The sequence below is a fragment of the Chelonoidis abingdonii genome, chromosome 22, assembly GCF_003597395.2.
Source record: "Chelonoidis abingdonii isolate Lonesome George chromosome 22, CheloAbing_2.0, whole genome shotgun sequence".
NCBI lineage: Eukaryota > Metazoa > Chordata > Testudines > Testudinidae > Chelonoidis > Chelonoidis abingdonii.
In genome coordinates this window covers 7,246,675-7,269,112 of record NC_133790.1, presented here as the reverse complement: position 1 = coordinate 7,269,112, position 22,438 = coordinate 7,246,675, and the positions used below count along the sequence as shown (strand labels likewise).

At 42.7% G+C, this 22,438-nt stretch overlaps 1 protein-coding gene across 3 annotated transcripts in view; it reads right to left on the bottom strand.

The window, feature by feature from the left end:
• Positions 1-22,438, bottom strand: part of KDM2B (lysine demethylase 2B) — a 176,792-nt gene that overhangs the window by 136,028 nt on the left and 18,326 nt on the right. Inside the window, exon 1 of one of the 3 annotated variants that reach the window (XM_075059864.1) lies at positions 2,087-2,511. The exons of the other annotated variants lie outside the window; for them this stretch is intronic. The gene's annotated coding sequence lies outside the window, so the exon portion shown is untranslated. Of the gene's footprint in view, positions 1-2,086; positions 2,512-22,438 lie in introns of those variants that run through there. 3 annotated transcript variants of the gene reach the window in all.

Below are 22,438 nucleotides of genomic sequence, written 5' to 3'. Positions count from 1 at the left end.
GCTAGGAGCACTGGTGGCTGGCAGTGCTACAGCCAAGGCACCTGGCTAGAGCCAGGCCACGCTGTTGCCACCACCACCACCACACTGCACAGAGCACCGGGTCCGGCCAGGCTCTGCAGCTGTGCTGCCCCAGGAGCTCACAGCCCCGCTGCCCAGAGCATTGCGCCAGTGGTGGAGCAAGTGAGCTGAGGCTGCGGGGGTGGGGAGACAGCAAGGGAGGAGCCAGGGGCTAGACTCCCGGGCCAGGAGCTCCCGGGCCAGGCAGGACGGTCCCATGGGCCGGATGTGGCCCGCGGACCGTAATTTGCCCACCCCTGGACTATATCGACCTCTGTGTGTTTTATCTGCAGCTGCTCCAACCTTGAGCGTTCCCCCTCCACACCCACACCTGAGCCAGATAAGGAGAAAAAAAGATGATTTAGGATGACATGTTCAGATGGATCTTGCAAGGCAGTGCTGCATCAGACCGTGAACAAGGGGCCTAGAAGGTGAACACTGCAGACAGCCTGAAGAAGGAAAGAGCCCATAGGAGAAAGGCCCAAGAGCCCCAGCAGGAAAAGAGGAAGATGCACAAGAACATAAAGTGGCTTCTCCAGCAGCAACATAGAAGCTGCAAACTCTTGTGAACCTACAGGGTCAACAATCTCGGGCTAGCCTACCTTTGCAGTTCATGGAGAACTCAGTTACAGCACCACCCTCAACATTCCACATCTCAACTCCTGCTACCACTCCACTCCAGAGGACATTACAGACAACCACAGCTTCACATACGCCGACTTGTGAAAGCTACAGTTGCTGTATGTGTGGATAAAATGGATATGAATGTTCTTTCCCCTTGTTAGGTTCTGTTCCATTCAATGTTTTAATTTTTTTAATCTATTTGCTTTTAACTTGCACAGATTTTTCTTTTCACTGGTTTTGTTACTGAATAAAATTCTATTATTTGGAAAATAATTCATCTTTATTAGTTCATAAACATATGCTACAAAGTGCCTAGCAGTTCAAAAAGCATCCACTTACTTGTTACCATATAGTGTGACACAACTCACAGTATCAGTGGCAAACCCAGTGCAATGATTACAAATGTACAGCGAGCACGGCAGAATAGGTGCACTGACAGTGTTATAGTCAAACATGTTCACCAAGCAATACACAATTCCTAACAGGCCCCAAAACAGCAGGGCCAGGTAAAGCATAGTACACCACAATACATTTCTGTGACTCACTGTTAAAGTGCTCTTTCAAAGCCTCCCTGAGCTGCATAGGATTGAACAATTCTAATAGCCCTTGTGTCTGCCTGTTCAAACTCAGCAGACAGCTGCTCCAGCTCCACCCTGGCAACAACTTTTCCCCTCTTGCTTCAAAGATATTATGCAGTACAGAGCTGGCAGCTATAACCATTGGGATGTTTTTTTCACTGAGATCCAACTTAAAAAATGCCAGGATCCCTTCAATCTACTAAAAGCACATTCTGCACCTGCTGAGCCAGTAGTTGAATCTTTCCTTGGTGCTGTTGAGATGGCTGGCATATGGCTTCACGAGCAAGGGGTACCCTGGGTACTCCAGAATAACTATTGGCATTTCAACATCACCAATGGTAATTCACCAGTTGGGAAAGAAAGTCCCTGCTTGCAACTTCCTGAACAGTCCTGTGTTCTTAAAGATGAGAGCATCATGCATTTTCTGTGACCAGCCAACATTGATGTCAGTGAAGCATTCCCAGTGACCCACCAAAGCTTGCCTAATCAGAGAAAAATAGCTCTTTCTGTCAGGGGCGGCTCTAGGTATTTTGCCGTCCCAAGAACAGCAGGCAGGCTGCCTTCGGCGGCTTGCCTGCAGGAAGTTCCCGGTCCCGCGGATTTGGGGGCATGCCTGAGGGAGGTCCGCTGAAGCCGGAGGACCAGCGGACCCACCGCAAGCATGCTGCCAAAGGCAACCTGCCTGCCGCCTTCACGGCGACTGGCAGAGCACCCCCCATGGTTTGCCGCCCAAGGCACGCACGTGACATGCTGGTGCCTGGAGATTCCCCCGCTTTCTGTTGATGTACTCTGTGGAAAAGAGCAATGGTGACAAAATAGGGACATACATGTCATCTACTGCTCCATCACATTTTGGGAACCCCACTGTTGCAAATCCATCCATTATGTCCTGCACATTGCCGAAGGTCACAGTCCTGCATAACATGAGATTACTGGCCCTGCATACTTGCATGACAATAGCTCCCACACTGGATATTCCAACTCCAAAATGGTTTCCCAGTGATCAGTAGCAATCCAGCATCGCAAGTTTCCACCTTGCAATCCCCACTCACTTCTCCACACTGTTAGCACGGCTCTCATTTTGGTGTCCCTGCGCTGGAAGGCTGGGGAAAGCTCGACACACAGATCCAGGAATGTGGCCTTGCACATCCGAAAGTTTTGTACGCACCGCTCATCATCCTAAGCCTGCATTACCATACGTTCCTGCCAGTCAGTGCACATTTCTTGGGCCCAGAAGCAGCACTCCATCATCTGCAGCTGCTTCATGAATGCCACCAACAACCTTGAATTAGTTCTCAGTATATTCCACAGCAATCCGTCCTCCAAGAAATCATCATATTCCCCATTAATTCATTGTTTTCTTGCAGCTCTGCAAACACCAGAGGATCGTCGTCCTGTGCTTGCAATGCTTATGACACTAGTGCAGAGCTGTGCCAGTTCTATGCCTCTGCCAGAGATGGTGGACAGTAAGGAGGGTGGTGTGGGTTTGTGGGATTTTTAAAAAAAAGACATTAAAATTATGGGATATACATGACATTACGGGATGGAGAAGGTTGCCCTCTGCAAAGTTGAACTCTTGCTCTCAGTCACCTCTGCGTGACTCATTTCTGCCCAATGACAAATTGACAAAACTTCCCAAAAGACAGCACACTGGACGCTGGTGGGTTGCACACAGGGATGCCTAACCTCGGTACACCATGCTGTGCATTGACATAAGCATTCTTGGTAACTATGCTCAGCAGAACTCAAGGACCCAAGTGTGCATCTGCACAAGCAATACACTAACTGCAGCAGCTTTATGCCAAGGTAACTTGCGTTGACCAAAGTCTGTAGTGTAGACATGGCCTGAGACACAGGACCTTGAACTGGGGTATCAGAGAAGCTAGGCCTGCCTAGGTCACCATCGAAGGATGGTAGGCCCTTAGATAACATACACATCCACATAGACTGTTTGTTGTTTAAAAATCCTTTTTTACCTCTCATTCATTCTTCCTACTTTACAATAAACAATAATTTTGTTTTAAGAAGACTGTCTGGTTGTGTATACCATTGGTTACAGGCTCCTGAAGAGAAGGACTGCAGGTGCCCAAACTCAGACAGACCTGCACGGTAAGAACTGTTGATATAAAGGATGCTGTAGCCCAGGGCCCACCCTAAGAGTGAGAGAATTGTGGAATTCCTCACCAGGATAGGTAAAGGCTCAAGGCCTGAGGGTGCACTCAAAAAGCAAAAATGGTACAAAGGTGCAGCTAGCCCTGCAACTGTGACAGTATGTCAATGTGTTATAACAACTTAAAGCAATTGTCTTCTTGATCATTCTTCCTTTTTCCTACCCTATTCCCCTGCACTATTACCTCATAGACTTTAAGGCCAGAAGAAAGCAACATGATCATCTAGTCTGACCTCCTGCACATCACAGGCCATAGAACCTCACCCATCCACTCCAGTCATAGGCCAATAACCTCTGGCTGAGTTACTTATGTCCTCAAATCTTGATTTAAAAACTTCAAGTCAGAGAATCCAATGTTTACTCTAGTTCAAACTAGGAAGTGACCAATGCCCTCATGCTGCAGAGGAGGCAAAAAAAAAAACAAAAAAAAACCCCACAATAAAACACCAAGGTTTCTGCCAATCTGATCCGGGGGATAATGCCTTCCTGACGCCATATATGGCAATCAGTTAGACGTTAAGCATGTGGGCAAGACCCACCAGCCAGACACCGGGGAAAGAGTTCTCTATAGCAACTCAGAGCCCTCTACATATAGTGTCCAATCTCTGGCTGTTGGAGATATTTGCTAAGAGCAGTCACGGGCTACAGGTCATTGTAGGCAATCTAAATTCCCTCCATAAATTTACCAAGCTCAGGCTTGAAACAAGTTCAGATTTTGCCCCCACTACTCCCCTTGAAAGGTTGTTCCAGAACTTCACTCCTCTGATGGTTAGAAACCTTTGTCTAATTTGATGCCCAAACTTCTTGATGTCCAGTTTATATCCATTTGTTCTTGTGCTAATATTGGCCCTTAACTTAAACAACTTCTCCCTCCCTGGTGTTTATCCCTCTCATATATTTATGGAGAGAAATCATATCTCCCCTCTGCCTTTGCTTTGTTAGACTAAACAAGCCAAGCTACTTAGATTTCCTCTAGTAAGGTAGGTTCTCCATTCTTCTGAACTTCCTAGTAGACTCCCTCTGCACTTGTTCCAGTGTGAATTAATCTTTCTTAAACATAGGAGACCAAAACTGCACACAGCATTCCAAACAGGGTCTCACCAGTACCTTGTACAATGGTAACAACACATCTCTATCTCTATAGGCAATAATACTTTGTCTGATGCATCCTAGATTGCATTAGTCTCTCCCATGGCCCCGTCATGTTGGCGACTCATACTCATACTGTGATTGACCAACACACTCAGGTCTTTCTCCTTCTTTGTTGTTTTTAACTGGGAAGTCTCCAGCTTATAGCAAAAATTCTTGTTAGTTGCACTGAGCACTATCAAATTTCATCCGAATTCTATTACTCCAGTTTCCAAGGTTGTCCAAATCTTCTTGTATGAAATTCTGCTCCTCTTCTCTAGAATTGGCAATAACTCCCAACTTTGTGTCATACACAAATTTTATTAACATGCTCCCACTTTTTGAGACAAGGTAATTAATGAAAATATTAAATAAGATTGGTCCCAAGACTGATCCTTGAGGAACTCCACTGGTAACCTTTCTCCAACCTGAGAGTTTACCTTTCACCATGACCTGTTGTAATCTTTCCTTTAACTTCCTCTTTGTTCTCATCCTAACTTAGATTGTAAGCTCCTTTAGCGCAGGAATTCTGTTATTATCTGCATTGTGCAGTGCGATGTATATCCATGGTGCAATATAACAACCATGAAAAGTGGTGTATGTGAATGCAGTGTTCATGCACATACTATTGGCAGGCACTATTTCTCCCACAAAATTTGAAAATTTTGCTCCAACTGATGATACTTCATTGTAATTTATGTTATATTACAAGGATGGAAAATTTAAGGAGACTAATCTTTACATTCAGATTCTTGTCCAACTCACTAATGAGCTGATATGTTCGCTTCACAGGCTCATTACATAGGATAGGAACACAGTTCAAATAATGCAAGGAGCCAGACCTTCTGGCAATCGCTAGTAAATCAATTTCTGGAAATCTGGTGCCCTGTATAGGTAAACCTTGCACAACCTCATTAAAGCTGTAAGGCCATCCCTGTTGGCAGAGGAAAAAAAATGTGACAAGAGGACCAGTAAAACCAGTGGAGAGAGACTTCCCTACATCCTCCACAAGAGGTGGCACTTCCAAAGACAGTAATAGGGGGTGCAAACAGGGCTCAAAGAACCAATCTATCTACTGAAAGCTACATAGATCCTGAAGGACACAAGGCAATGAGAGGACACATAGAGACTGGCAGCCCTTAAGGCAAAGAATATAACTCTGAGCTATGTCAAGGAGTGATGCTGTGGACTGAGGAGCTAACCTTGCTGGGACTGTTCGTAACCCTGAAGACTAGAGTGCAGCCTTGATGGCAATGCAAGGCACAGTCCAAAAGAAAAGCAATCTCAGGATGGCTTAGCTATCTTTAGATCAACCATCTGAACACTCAAGATAAGTACCCGAATACTCCCTTCTTCACCATTTTGGACTGAGATGAGGAAGATAAGAGTACCATACTCTTCTTTAATACCTATCCTTCCTCTTTCCCTAAATGGAGTCCCACCTCCCTCCCCCAGAGAGAACAAGACCCTTTCAACCCTCCTACAACAGTATCACCACAAGGTGCAAGAACACTCCACCCTCCCGCATGCGGTCTAGTTGTTTCATGCTCCCCACCCACCTCCTTGCTGCGTGGGTTTCATGCTGATTACAGCTCTTACCTCCTGATAACACCCTGCTCCTCCACCACTGGTTCCCGTCCAGAGGAAAGGGAAAGGAGTTAGAAATCAGCAGTAAGGTGAGACAGGTCAAGAATGCTGGAAAGCAGCAGAGACAGATTCCAGGTGTGGGGAGGCAGGTCAGGTCAGGATTTATTTCATCCTGGACTCCCAACCCTGACCATCACCAGGGGTCCACAAATCACCCCCTTGTCTCCATCACAGAGTCTCCAAAAATTAATCAAGTCCCTAAAAATTAGCCAGCTCCCAGGTATCAGCTAATCAAGAATAAGTTAAGGCATGGGAACCCAAAGTCCAGCCTGCTGGACAAATGCAGACCATAATGCTCTACAATGTGGGACACAGCCACCCTCATAAGGTACATCTACACTGGAATAAAAGACCTGTGCATGGCCACAGCTGGGCTAGCTCAGTTGACTCAAGCTCACGGGGCTCAGGCTGTGGGGCTAAAAATTGCGATGTAGACATCTGGGCTCTGGCTGGAGCCCAAGCCCAAAAAGCTACGCAGTAATTTTACAGCCCTGCAACCCGAGCCCCACAAATCTGATTCAGCTGACCCAGGCCAGCTGCAGGTATTAAATTGCTGTGTAAATGTACCCATAATTAATACGGGAGGGTAGGCTCCAGAAACAACAGGTCACAGGTGGAATGCTTCATCATACCACTCAGCTCCACATGGAGCACTGCATGCTGGGAGCTGTAGTCTACAAAGAGCACACATACTATTACAGCCTAGGGAAGCTGCCTGCGATTTGCTATATTCTATGTAGCCCTTGGGCTCCTGGAAAGTTGCCCATATAACCCGTGGTTGGGCAAGCCTGACTGTTACTGTGTTAGGGGGAAAGGTTGTTGTTTTTTCTGCAGCAGGCTTGGCTTTGATTTAGAGGCAGAAAGCTACAGTGATGCTGAGGCTGCAAGGGAAGGCATTTTATGTCATAAAAAAGAAATCTCTCTTCTACATGTGATGCTGCTTATTCATGGAACACAAGCTAATCCTCTGAGGAGCAGAAGGAGAGTAACTGAGGTACAAGCTCTTCACCACACCCTAGAAACAAAAGAAAGCAAATAAGGAGAAAAACTAGTTTAGCTGTAGAAATGTGAACCAGAAAGCTAAAAAGGGACTCAAGGATGATGTTATGGACATAGAAAATCTGTTGCTGTTGCTCTGGTCCGCAGTGCTGGTATAATCCACATTACAGCGATTCAAGAAAAAACATGGACAAACTATACAAATATCCTTTGTAGCTCCTATATGTTAGCAAGGCACAGCACAAGCATTAACAAATTAAATATAACACTTGGATGGATATCTTTATTCCCATTACATACAGATGGGGAAGCTGAGTTGCAGAGAGGGGAAAATGCCTTACCTAGTGCTCCTGACTCTCATTCCAGTGCTTTAAACACAAGACCATGCTATCTTGCTTTGAAAATTTTCTCCTTCTATCTAATCCCTGCCTGTTGGTAAAACACACTTTCTAGGGGGCAACAGTAGGCAAACTGATATTCACAACTATGGAGGGGAAGAACTGCACTTCCTGGCACTACTGCTAATTACAGGTGCCTCATTTGCTGCAGCAAATGTCTCTGCAAAGCATATTTTGTGAATGATTTTGCCTAGATTCATTCCAGAAAATGAAGCGTACTTAACAAAGGTTCCTGGGAACTGCTCGATCTGAGCCCCAAGTCATTTGGCAAAATTCTCTTCTATCTGCACTGCAATTTGTAATCACACTGTGTTTCTTTACTAGTGTAACAATTCGCAAGAGGGAGATAGCCATGAGGGGACTATATATACCTAATCCTGAGCTGGTGGAGCAGGTACTTCAACTTTATCTAGGTTTCCAACTGGAGGAAAGCTACTCCTCCACTTTTGACCTTAAATGGCATGAGATTATTATCCAGGCCACATGTTTCCAGTCCTCAATATATTCTGCTTTCTTTCCAGGTATGGAACTCACACTGATATTAGCGGCGATTGAACAAATCTGGAATATGTAATAGGCGACCAGAATATGTGAGCGAGTGATGACCAAGGTGAATCAGAGGGAAATCTTCCTCTTGGGTTTTCTGTCCAGCATATAATGTCTCTTCTCTCAAATATACAGACTCTTTGCAAGTAAAGGGTGAAATCTGTCTCCCCTAGTAGAGGCAAGACCATGTGCCCTATGGGTAAGGATGATCCAAAAACTGGTCCATGATGGGGTTGAGCCTACCTGAAGTGAATTAGTTATAATCCTCACAACCACTAGTAGAGGGCTGTGCCTGGAGGATGCTGATCTGGCTGAAATTAGGAGCCAAACTCATGTGAGACAAAGCTAGCTGGAAAAAAAACTCTTTCAGAGGGGCTTGAACTTTAGAAATCAAGATGCAATAGCCTTCTGATATTTATGTCACTTAATGTGGGACATCTCTGTTAATCACTGTTTTGGCAGGGCTCCAAAAAGCCCAAGTTCACCAGTTAGTTGGACAAGAATGTGGGGTGTTGATCCCATACACAGCTACACTTCACCTGATCCTTCCTAGTAAGGCAAGCATATATTCCTCTATGCTGTGGGAAAGCACTGTAATACCACACACAAGTTGGAAGGGGAATAATCCCTAGGAAAGTGGGTTCCAAAGGTCCTCGCTCAACGCCAGTGATGAGCACTGGGGTCGGCACTTCCTGATTTTAGCAACAGAGTAACAAATGAAATTACTATATACAGCAGCTACAGGATCCACCAGGGGGCATTAAAGAACAAAGAAAAATAGAGTTTTAACAATGACACTTTCACAAACCTCTCCTGCATGTCTACAATAATAATTTCATACCCCAGCATTTTCCAAACCTGAGGGTGCAGTTTAACCCCTCATTACTGAAGAAATATTCCAAAGCCATCAACCAGCTTCTTTGCAATTCTTTGCTTTTTCTCATCATCCCTCCCCTTCCAAATGTCTATCCTCACCCAGTTCCTACTTTCAGCCCTCACAGTGCCACTACATGGCGGGCCTGCAGAAGAAAGAGCCTTTACACAGAGAGGTTATAGTCTCCTCCTTATGGAGATGTAACTTTAAAAGTACCTGTCATGCACCTTCCCCCACCCGGATGTCTGCAATTTTATTATTTGCCATAAAACTGCCAAACTGCAATAACCCATGTGATTAGGTTTTTCATGTAACAAAAGTTATAGTACTTAAGCTCTTCCTGTAGACGTGCTCTGAGCCAGTAAAAGTCTCATGAAACCTGCATTTTACGGGACTGGACTAAAGAGAGAGGCTTAAAGTGAATAATGCTCTGAGTGACACCTTACACAGCCATTTAATATCTTTACACTTATCAAAAACATACACTCTAATTCCAAGATGAGTTTTTGGGGTAAACATCAGACTGACAAAACATCAGGGAGGAAAATGTTTTCATACGACAGCCAGTCATTTTTAGGACATTCCTTATATTTAATATAGCATACAAATTTACTAGATGCTCTACAGCAGTGGTTCTCAACTAGGAGTATGTGTACCCCTGGGGCTTCGCAGAGGTTTCCCAGAGGGTAAGTCAGCTCATCTAGACATTTGCCTAGTTTTACAACACGCTACATAAAAAGCTCTAGTGAAGTCAGTGCACGCTAAAATTTCATACTGACAATGACATGTTTATACTGCTCTATATACTATTATATGGTACGGATCACACTGAAAACTAAGTACAAATTTATATTCTAATTGATTATTTTATAATTATATGGTAAAAATGAGAAGCTAAGCAATTTTTCAGTAATAGTGTGCTGTGACATTTTGTATTTTTATGTCTGATTTTGTAGGAAAGCAGTTTTTAAGTGAGGTGAAACTGGGATACACAAGACAAATCAGACTCCTGAAAGGGGTACAATAGTCTGGAAAGGTTGAGCACCACTTCTCTACAGTAAGGCAGAGTCCTGTCATGGACAGTTTACAATCTAACTAGATAATATACAGAGAAGGAGGAGAGGAGAGGTGATAAGGTTTTTTGTGTTGTGTTTTTTTGGGGGATGAAGGGGAATTGGGATTTAAAGCTTTTCTAACCTTTTTTTTACCATATCCTTTCCATTATTTGACACATCAATTCCTTTCAAAAGGTATTCCTGGCAAAGGGCTCTTCTATTTAATAGGAAATAGGTTTAATATTGAGAAAATGCATTCATACAGATTAAAGAATTTAGTGTTAATAGGTTAATGCTGAGTGTTAATAGGAACGCTGATAAAAAATATTCCTTTACCTTACAGTACTGGTCCAAATCCCTACTGCACCCCACAGTGATAACACATAATTTGGGGCAATTATTTTTTTTTAAATAAGTGAAATGCTAGTTTGACAGTAACAGAGACTGAAGTCATCTATTTTCCCTACAGAGTATGTACAATGGAGCACAGACAAGAGCAGTGCTGTCTCCCCACTCCTATTGTGCCTAGTGCTGAGGAACCACACCCATAGGTGGAGAGAGCAATTTAGTTTTCATAGCCTTTTTTACATTACTAAACTTTCCAGCAGCCTGTATTTCATTACCAGAGCAGCTCCACCAGTGGCACACATGGCCCAGGCATTTGACAGAATGGTGGTATTATCGCAGTATCAATGGTGAATCACTAATGTGGGCTTCCAGGCCGTGTCTGTTTCCATATTTGACATTTTTGCTGAGTCTGCCCACAAGAGGTCCAGTTGTGGTAGTGGTTTCCTGTCAAAACCATTTAATCATTACAAATTGGACTTAGACCTTAAATACCCATCAGATAGCAACAGCTTGTAGTCACTACCAATCAATGGTAAAACCCAGCCAGCAATTTTGAGAGTCTGTCTAGACCTGAATTAAAAGATGTGTTGTCAACATATTAGCTAATGTACTAGAAATCTAGTGTTCAGGCTTAAATTTGAGAAGTTTATCTTGAGTTAAAGTATATACAGCTTTAACACATTAGACTTCTGGGATGTTACTTAACACGTTAGCTAAGGGCTTGTCCACATTTAAAGTTATTTCAGATTAAGATAGCGTCTGAATTCAAAGTGCAACAGCTATTATGAAATAGCTCCCCATGTAGATTGTCTTATCTGCTTTGTGAATTAAGACAAAATGGAAAAAAAAGGCACTCTTATTCAGGAATATATGATTGATATGAGTAGAAGCCAATCAAATCAGGGTAGTCCCAGAGTTTTAGATGAGGGCAGCTACAAACTGTTTCAATTTTACACAAATTAGGCACAGCACTCAGATTCCAAGCAAGCTGCTAATGCAGCCTTGACTTGATACACTCATTCACAAATTCTGGGACTAGCCTCCGGCTCTAGCTCTAACTCTGCCCAAGAAAGGGAACAGTCGAGTTCCACAATTTTGCCAGTTCCATCAGAGAATCAATGGTTGTATTATTTCTTCCTAGACCCTTGGGCACTGGGATCAGAGGGAGGAACAATTGAGAAATCACATTACTCCATGTGAACAACATATGTGACTGCATGTGTAGTCAGCTACCTCAAAGATCTAATGCTCTTCATTAAAAAGAAAAAAAATCTGTCAAGTGCTATTGGCATAACTTGCTGCTGAATATGTAAATCTCTGGTTATTGGTTGCTGGTTTGATTTACAGGAACAGGATAATTTCAAGTGATCAACTCTTGCATGATTTATCTTTGTTTCATGATGACTATCACGAAATTAGGGTATAAAATGAGGCATGTACAGTACAGCAGTCTCATCGTAAGAAAATGGATAAAAAGAAAAAGTGGTAAATCATTAAAGGGAAGGGAAAGGGAAAAGATGAAGACAAAAGGATGAGCCGTATGACTTCTACAATTGGGAAAGAAAAGCCTCCTGTCCAAGACTTTTTGGTATAAGCTGGGGATTTATCAGTTGGAAGTGACAGAGGAGGAGCAAGACTTTGATGTATTGGTTGATTGCAGGATGACTAGGAGCCACCAGTGCGATGCGGCCATGAAAAAGGCTAATGGAGTCCTAGGATGCATCAGGAGAGGTATTTCCAGTAGAGATAGGGAAGTGTTAGTATCATTATACAAGGCGTTGATGAGACCTTATCTGGAATACTGTGTGGAATTCTGGTTTCCCATGTTTAAGAAAGATGAATTCAAACTGGAACAGATGAAGAGAAGGGCTACCAAGATGATGAGGGGAATGTAAAACCTACCTTATGATATGAGACTCAAATAACTTAACCTGTTTAGCCTAACCAAAATAATGCTGAAGGGAGATATGATTGCTGTCTATAAATACATCAGAGGGATAAAACCCAGAGGAGGAGACGAGTTATTTAAGTTAAACACCAATGTGGACACAAGAGCAAATGGATTAAAAACTAGCCATCAGCAAGTTTAGGCTTGAAATTAGACAAAGGTTTCTAACCAGCAGAGGAGTGAAGTTCTGGAACAGCCTTCCAAGGGGAGCAGCGAAAGCAAAAAACCTAACTGGCTTAAAGACTGAGCTTGGTAAGTTTATCGAGGACATGGTGTGATGAGACTGCCTACAATGGCAGGAAGTCGATCTGTGACTGCTAGCAGCAAATATCTCCAATGGCCAATAATGGGACACTAGATGGGGAGGGCTCTGAGTTATTACAGAGAATTCTTTCCCAGGTGTCTGGCTCGTGGGTTTTGCTCAAATGCACAGGCTCTAACTGATCGCTTTATTTGGGGTCAGGAAGGAATTTTCCCCAGAGACCCTGTAGGGGGTTTTGCTTTCCTCTGCCCCATGAGGCACAGGTGACTTGCAGATTTAAATTAATGTAAATGGTGAATTCTTCATAACCTGAAGTCTTCAAATCATTATTTGAGGACCTCAGTAACTCAGCCAAAGGTAATGGTTCTAATACAGGAGTGAGTGAGTGAGGTTCTGTGGCCTGCAGTGTGCAGGAGGTCAGACTAGATGACCATGATGGTCCCTTCTGACCTTAATGTCTATGAGTCCAGAAATTTGAATGAATCTTTTCAATAAAACAAATACAGTAGTACCTCAGACTTACGAACACCAGACTTATGAATTGACCAGGTCAACCACACACCTCATTTGGAGCCAGAAGTATGAAAACAGGCAGCAGCACAGACCCCCCCCAAAAAAAAAGAAGCAGCAGACACAGTACAGTACTGTGTTAAACTACTAAAAAAATAAAGAGAAAGTTTTAAAAATATATTTGACAAGATAAGGAAACAGTTTCTGTGCTTCTTTCAGATGGTTAAACACAGCATTTTTCTTCGCACAATAAAATTTCAAAGCTGTATTAAGTCAATGTCCTCTTGTAAACTTTTGAAAAAGTTATGAACAACCCTCCACCCATGAGGTGTTTGTAACTCTGAGGTTCTACTGTAGTACATTTTCAAAAAGCCTTTACTGTCAAGTTTGTTTTCTGCATTTTACTCATTGACTAATGAAAACAAAATTGTCACTTTCACTTGCCAGTTCTCATTCACTAACCCAACGGGCTTTTGTTGGGATTACAAACATATAAAGGGGATTTTCAAAGCCAAGCTCAAACTGGTTTTCTTTTTGAGATAAAGTGCCAATCCAGTTCTAGGTGACTGGTTTGTTTTTTGGTGGATTTTAAATTTTTGTATTTAAAAAATCCTTTAACTATGATGATTATTCACATAAAATTAATATTAATCTTTTTAGTAATAACAAAATCTCAAACAACAGACTGTAGAATTCCTATGCTAGCACAAATTAGAACAAAGAGAGAGCCTGAATTTCACATTTTCCTTTCCTCCCTTTGGTAGCTATTGCATTTATATAATGGAAATCCCAGGGCCTCAGTTGAGTCTGCAGGCTCCTTTATATCTGCTGGTTGGACGCTTCTGACACAAACTACAATACACATTTTACCCTTCATACCCTTGCACATATGAAAGAAAAGAACTGACTGCATTTGGAGTCATGGAGATGTGGGGAGAATGTTTCCATAAAATGGGGGGCTAGGAGGGGAAGGATTTCAAATCCTTAAGAGAGTGTCTGCCATTAGCGTTTAGAACCATGATGCACATTAGTGAATATCTGGGACTAAGCTGAAAATATTCTCTCTAACTAGGCTAATCAATTGTTTAAAAAGTGAAGACACTTCAGATTTATGGTGAATCATTTAATGACTATACCTTAATGTTTCTTTCTGGACCAACTATTTTAACCTTCTGTTATTACAGGTACTCTTTTTTAGAGGAGGAAGAATGGTTTTGCAGTCAAACCCTAGGCCAAGGAGGAACGGTAACTGGGTTCTATTTCTGGCTCTGCCTGAAAATTTCAATCTATGACTTGCCCAGACAGCTGCAGCCCTCTGGGATAATGCAGATCATAAAGCTCACAATGGAGAGAGAGAGATAGGGACAAAGGATTCTCGGTTAAGGGGATCTGGCTATGGGACAAAATTTCCAGAGGAGAACAGGCAAATGCAGAGTCTCATCAATAGGAAATGTTTACAAAATCTCTTTCACCATAGCAAGACAGACACAACACTGACACACCGTCATCTATACACACATACACACAAAGAGGAAGAGCTGTAACAACTAAATAGCCCAAGCAGAGTTTTTATCCTAAAAAGAGGGAAAGGGATAGCTCAGTGGTTTGGGCATTGGTCTACTAACCCCAGGATTGTGAGTTCAGTCCTTGAGGGGGCCATTTAGCGATCTGGGGCAGAACTCTGTCTGGGGATTGGTCTTGCTTTGAGCAGGAGGTTGAATTAGATGAGGTCCCTTCCAACCCTGATATTCTATGAAAGAGCCAGAGACTCCTCGGTGTGCAGGAGGGACTTTGTTATTGCTAACCGTTTTATGGAGAAGGTACCAAGATACTACAGTGATGAGAGGCAGTATAAAATCCAAAGGTAGACAGAGCATCTTGAGTAACCAAAGGCAAGCCTAACCATTTAGGGCCTCATTTTCAGGAATACACTGTTTCTGGCAGCTCTCACTGACTTCAACTGAAATTTTGGGCACACTGGCCCTCTAAAAGCAAGACCCTTAATCTCTCTCTGCCTCTGCTTGCCCATCTGCAGTGATAGTAAACTCTCATATCCTTCCAGGATACGTTCCTTTACACTTATGAAGTGATCCAAGATCCTCAAATAGAAAATACTATAGACGTGTAATATTAAACACTGCATACACTGACAGACTTCATTGGGATGCCATGGAAGATTTTCACATTGCATGACCTCCACACACTCCCACAGCCAAGAGCTCTTTGCCAGCTTGAAAGAAACCTGTGTTCAATTCTCTCTTCTGATATTGCTCAGGTTAGCAGTGATGATAATGTAGCAGTTCAGACATTAACCAAACAGTATTTTTATCTTAGCAAGTTACATGTTACTGCAAAGATTAAGGAAATGAACTGTAATTCAAAACATGTGTATGGCATAAGAGAGTTATGCAGGCTCTGACCAAAATTACCCTCCCAACTGTCTGCAAGGTAGATTTACAGGGAGAGTAGGGACAGATATTTGAGAAGTACGTCTTTTAAAACACTCATGAAGTTCCAGCAAGTTTATATAATTAAATTCAGATGGCAAATATTAGATAGAGAACTGGCCTTCTACACAAGTAGAAACATTAGTAACAAAAGAGTCCAGTGGTACAGGTCACAAGTGCTACTGGTTGCCAAAGTGACCACTCTTCTATTATTCCAGCCTTACTTGGACTAGCATACCAGTTGCCAGTACAAATGCTGACCAAGCTAACCCCTCAAAAAGTTTTAACAAGCATGGAGGGATGAAATGATTAGGTCTTTTCTTTTTCCGGATCTTTTTTGTGGTTCTAAAACATTAAATTGATAGATGACAGAATCTGACAGGGTATTTCTGCACTACAGAAATTATACCAGCATAACCATGTCGCTGCAGCGATGCTGGCCTAACTGCTAGCTCCACAGTACAGATGCAGCCTACACTAATAGAAGGGGTTTTTCCATCAGTGTAGGAACTACACAACACAGTAGCTATGTTGATGGAAGCATTCATCTGTTGACACAGCTGCGTCCACCGAGAGGGTCAGGTCAGCACAGCTACATCAGTCAGGCAGGTGGATTTTTCACACCCCTCACAGACATGCCTATGTCCATCTAAATTTTAAGTGTAGCATAGGCCTGGGACTCCTGAAGAGCTAAACAATGCTGATCAAGTTCCCAGCTGCAGTGTGAGAAATAACAGGACTTCAAGTCAAACCTACTGCAAGAGTGAGAGTAACCTCTCCAGCCAAGCAACACAGATTAGCTCAGGAGAGAATTTTATCTAATCCACCTCAGACCGAATAGTGATGGGAGAGTGTACCAATGAAAATACAAGTATCACCAAGTGCTTTGTCAGGGATCCAGGAGGGGGCTTGCACCCGAGAATTGGCAATCAATCAAAGGACTGAGTTTAGCCCTGAAAAGAGAATTTATACGTGAGACTTGACTGAGGTACTTCAGGACATGAAGAGTAAAGAGAAAACTGATCAGTTTCTCCTTAATTCATAATGCCAGACAGTATGAGAAGAAGAAGGCTCTCAAGCATAATGGTAGATATATTTGAGCAGGAAACATTTCACACAGCCTATTGTCAGCATCTGACACTCCCTACAACAGGTGGTCAACGATAAGTGTATGTGTAGTTAGACATGCTAAGGCAGGGTCAGTTTTCATGCTTCAGGGAGTCTGCTGATTATAGCAGATGTCACATAGCCCTTCTGTCCCACCAGTAGAGACTACTGCATACCCAGTCATGTGCTTTAGGAGCAGAATACCTGTCTGGTTGAAGCAATGGTTTGATCTGCTAATCCTATGCCCCTTAGCTCTTTCAAAGGGACAGAGAAAACTACTCAGAAGGGACAACTCCCACGTTTAATTATATGAAGAGATATTATGTAGCTCATCAGAATTTTAAAACTCATTTTAAGTGAGAAGGAGACAATACAATTACATGCCTCCCAGGACAGAAAAAACCCAGCAACATTAGTTATTTTTAGGTGGAGAAGTCATTTTAACTGTGGATTAAACATTACTTTTAGTTACAAAATATTATTTAGTTGTGAGAGACGAAGCACAGCCTGTATGCTGAAGTCAGTCTCTTAAATGACATTTCAATATCCAGAGGGGCTAGAGGGGCAAAGACAAAACCATTCAGGTTACAAACTGTGCCCTACCTGCATTTCACTGGGAGTTTCAAGTTGCACACAACAAACAAGCACGCACGTGCACACAGAAAAAATGGAGCAATAGAAATAACCAGGTGGGGTTTTCCTGCAGGTGTCTGCGAGCTTTTAAATAGGGGCTGGTGGAGAAAGGGGATCAAGCTTGTTTGCTGAATCCCTTCTTATCCAACTTCTTTTAAAAGGAATCCCCCAACTGTATAGCTATCAAAGCTTCTTCCCACAAGCTTTCTCCAATGACTTCTATCTTTAGATGGATTTTACACTAGAGTAAGCAATTATTTAAAAATAATCCACAAACTGCCTCCTAGGAAACTAACTTTGTGGTTTACACTGGCTAGCCCCAACGACAATTAATAGAGCCCCCATATGCTCTAGAGGAATTGCCTTATTTAAGAGGGAGCGAATCACAAATGACTAATGTCATTACTACAAAATTAAAGTCAATACTTTGGAGATTGATTTTATAAATATGGTATATTATTTCACACAGCCTTTAAATAATACATTTGATGGCACAGTCATCCAACATTCTTTGTGACCTATGTGTGAAATGGGTCTGGTCATGTTGCTTTGGGACCTTCACTTTTTAATTTTGTGACATTAAGGTTGAATACTCAAACACACCAGTGTTGACTTAATGCAGATTAATAGATTATTATAATATATCCAGACCAAACATTATATTAAAAACACACAAGAGTGAGGAAAATGCAGACTGACTGTTAATTCATGTGGCTGGCAGCCTGTAAAATGCCAGTTTTTGAAAGGTTGTTTGTAGTGTTGCTGTAGCTGTGTTAGTACCAGGGTATGAGAGAGACAAGGTGAGTGAGGTACAAGTCTCTCGCAACTTATGCGCATTTAACCTGCATGATTTAGATTTACTCTGAAAGGCCTGGAGTCTGGGAGGGGGCGTGGCCTCAAGATTTAAAGGTCCTAGGGCACCAGCTGTGGCTGGGAGTCCCAGGGCCTTTAAATCACCCAGGGGGCTCCCAGCTGCAGAGGTGGCTCGTAGCCCCTGGGGCAAACTAAAGGGCCTGAGGCTCCAGCCACCATGGAGCTGCGGGCAGGATTTAAAGGGCTCTGCCGCGCTCCCCACTGTGGCAGGAAGCCCGCTGGAGCCCTTTAAATCCTGCCCGCAGCTCTGGCAGCTGGGTGGGGGGCATTTAAAGGGCTCCACTGGGCTCCCCACCGTGGCAGAAAGCCTGGTGGAACCCTTTAAATTCCGCCTGCAGCTCCAGCAGCCGGGCAGGGGGGGAGCCCTTTAAATCCCACCCACAGCTCCGGCAGCAGGACCGGGGGCATTTAAAGGGCTCCACCGGCCCTTTAAATGCCCTCCTTCCCTGTCCCCGCCGCCGGAGCTGCGGGCAGGATTTAAAGGGCTTGGGGTTTTGACTATACGCAGTTTTCGCTTTACACGATAACCGCGGAATGGAACCCCCACCTAAGATGCGACAGACCTGTAATATCTTTTATTGGACCAACTTCTGTTGGTAGAAAGGACAAGCTCCGTGAACCTCAAAAGCTTGTCCCTTACACTAACAAAAGATGATCCAATAAAAGATATTACTTCACCTCCCAGTCTCTCTCAGTTTTCAAAGGGTTAATTTCAATCATCCACTGGGGGACACCACTGTACTGTTAACCAGATTAACACATCAGTGAGCCAAATTCCTCCCGGATGTGACTCCACTAAAGTCACTGGATTTATAACAGGAAGAATCTGGCCAATTGAGTTTTGCAAAGTGAACAATTCTGAGACTAGAAGTGCTGCCCTAGTTACTAATTTTGGAAAGGGACTCACAAGGGAGGCTGCTCTCTCTTTTTTAATACCATCCTGGCCTTTGAGAGTGGAGGTGAGTCCTGTGTTACAAAGGGGTGCTTATTAAGAGCACTCTTTGGGGAACACATGGAAGGGGAATAAATTGAGGAGTTGTAAAGAAAAGAAAATTATAAGATTAACCTTAAAGGGGGTATTACAAGATGCTGATTTTAGCAGCTTCTCCTTCTGGACAAATCACTCCAAACTCAACCAAAAAATAGACTCTAAAGAGAAAAATAATAAAAGAGATCACAGAAGGACTTCATCAACAGCTTCATCTGAGGAATGCAAGTAACACAATCTGTGACAATGACTAGATGAAAAATGGGAAGCAATTATTTAAACTCGACTAGGATGATCCTAGGGAAGATATGGGGAAGAATACCACTACAGCACTATAGCATAAGGAGAGAACCGTCTTCAAAAAAGCATGGCCAAAATCCCCAATCCAAATACCCATAAACTTTGTGTCTGGCTCTTTTTCTCAGTTTTAAAGCAAACCTATCTTCACTGAAGTTGCTTCAATATCCTGTATGCATGCGGATCTTATTGCAAGATTGGACAGTAGAAAGCTTCAGCAGCAGCAAACCCTGCAAGCCTTATTTCCTAAGAACCCTTCTGTGGAAGCATGGCTTAAACAGGGTGTAGTTTTCAGGACCTTGTGGAGGATGTAGGGGGCCCTGTTTAGATTTTCTCCAGTGGCCCCAATATAACTTCAGTTCAGCCCTGGAAGGGTTAAGGAAACTGCTCCTTATACACCACTAGTCACCCTGCCTGGTTCATGTCCTGAACACAGCTACAAAATGAGGCAACTAGTCTTAGTTAGTTAGTTATGTTCCTGATCCTACTCCTGTTAGGGTGAAGGCTGACTGTTTGGAACCAGTCTATTCCATTGTCTATGTCTTTATGTAACACCATCAGATTAGGCCTAAAACTTGGATTTTGTAAAACCCTGGGGTTGTATTTTTTTAAATGACAAGAAACAAGGGAACAGGTTCCATTAAATTACCTTTTTTAATTCACGTTTTCATTTAAATTTAAATACCCTCCCACGATGTCTGCAAAGTGGACATTGCAGAATTGTGCTACTGCAGGATAACAAGAAAGCAGAATCCAGAGAGTAGCACATACCCATTCATACTTTGGAACACAAACAGCATTGACCTGAACAAGAAGAGGAGAAATGTTACCATGAATGGAAATATTTCACATTTGTATTTTTACACACCAACCACCTTCTGTAAGGTCAGCCTAGAAAATCTTGACTCAGGTCTTCTGTTCCCCTTTCTATATATGGCTCTCCCACTGACAGGACAAAACCTACATATACAGGGAGAATAACCAGTCTGAATCAAAACTTGCATAAGGATTTGGGGGCAGACTTATTCCCTCCCTGCATGACCTAAATTTAATTTTAGGTCCCTCTCCTTATGGCACAGTTCCTCCAAAGAAAAGATCCCCAACCCACCTCCCAGTTCCCAATTCCAAACCTCCATTGACGCATCCTGAGCGTCAGCTCAATGGAAAAAGTAACAGACTTGGATTAAGGAGAAATGAGAACAAATTTTTTGCACGGCAAAGGTCCTTTTCTATACTGCATGGTCATGTGACTTCATCCCATTTTATATCTGCACTGTTTATTTCATCTTCCTGAGTGTGGGACTGTACATTTATAAACTATGTTTCCCTAGTTCTGCCCAGACCTCACTGCTCAAATCTCTCCAACTCATTTTAGAGTTTGGTGTGAATTCAGCCATGATACCATTTTCAGACAAGAGCAAAACCAGAGAAGCAGCAAACACACAGGAGGACTGAACCAAAATGTTTTAGAAAGCAGTTATCCAGAGTATAGGGAAGGGCTTATTTTTTTGGACTATAGCAATCCTAGAAGTCCCAGACTGGACTACTACTAGCACAAAGTAGAAACAGATCTGCACAGGCCAGCTCGAGATATACTATGATAGTGCCCAAGAACCAGAAAGTGAAAATACTAGTTTCTCGTAACTGTCTCTGAACCTTCTTCCATGCTGCTTAAGGCATGGAATGTCCTTCCCTGACGTGACTTGCAAGCCACTACCCTGTCCTTCAAATCTCGCCACAAGACCTACTTCTGCAGAGCCACCAATTAATGAACAAGGATGAGGAGCAGATAGAGATGGTGATACTTATTTTAGCAATTTATATAAAAACAGCAGATTTATATATCTAAAATGTGTATATATGCTTCTTACCCCCTTCTTCCCCACCCTGTTATTACTGCACATCTTCTCACAGTGTAATAATTTGGGGCAGGGTATTTGTAAATCAACAAGAGCAAGTGTTTCTGATCTTAAGTGGGGCTGCTCGGGACCACTGCAATACAAATATTTAATAACAGAATGACTAGTTGAGAGAGAGACAACTGAGCTCTTGACAGGTTGTGGCCATTAAATATAAACTAAAAGTTACTGTCATGGGGGGGAGGGAGTGGAGGAGTTAACCCTTTTTGCCCTTACCACATTCAACTTGGATAAACAAAATCTGCCTGCCTAAATTAACTAAGGGGTGTCTTATGCCCTCTTTCTCTTCTGCATAGGAGAGGCTATGATCAGGCTCACAGACAGGTTATGTATTAACCACACACACACTGCACATAGATGAAAGAGTCATCTGATGGTTACAATAGTAACCAAAAGTCAGGGGACTCCTGGGGTCTGTTCCTTACACTGCTATGTACTTGCTGCATAAACCTGGGCAAATCAGTTTACCTCTCTGCCTCAGTTTGCTCTTTCGTAAAAGCAGAATAATACTATTTACCATGCCCCATTGTAAAGCATGGCATCACACAGAGTCTGTGAAGCATACTCTCCACTATTACAGTAATGCACAATATGCTCCAATGCCAAACTTAGGGCAAGCTTGCTTGGGCCTTTGCTCTGTGAATTACTATTAATTTCACGAGCAGTATTCAGCCTTCAGGCCCAATTTTATTTCCACTTAAGCAAATGACAATTTAGCCACGCACTTCACTGGGAGTAAGATCAGATCCTTAATGTCTTCACCAGTTATGATATAAAGACTCTTTACTGCAGACATGACTGAGTGCAGTCTGTCTTACTAATCAAAGGGCAAAATGGAAGACTTAATCCTGCACTTGCAGGGGCCAAAGACTTCCATTTAAAAGATCCTTTCCATTCAGAATGTCAAGGAACTTATGTTACAGTTTCTCCCTTTATCTATGTCAATAAAACACAATTATAAACTCACAGTTGAGACATAAGACATTACTCATATTTCTTTAAATGCTCAATTTGCATCTGAGATTTTTGT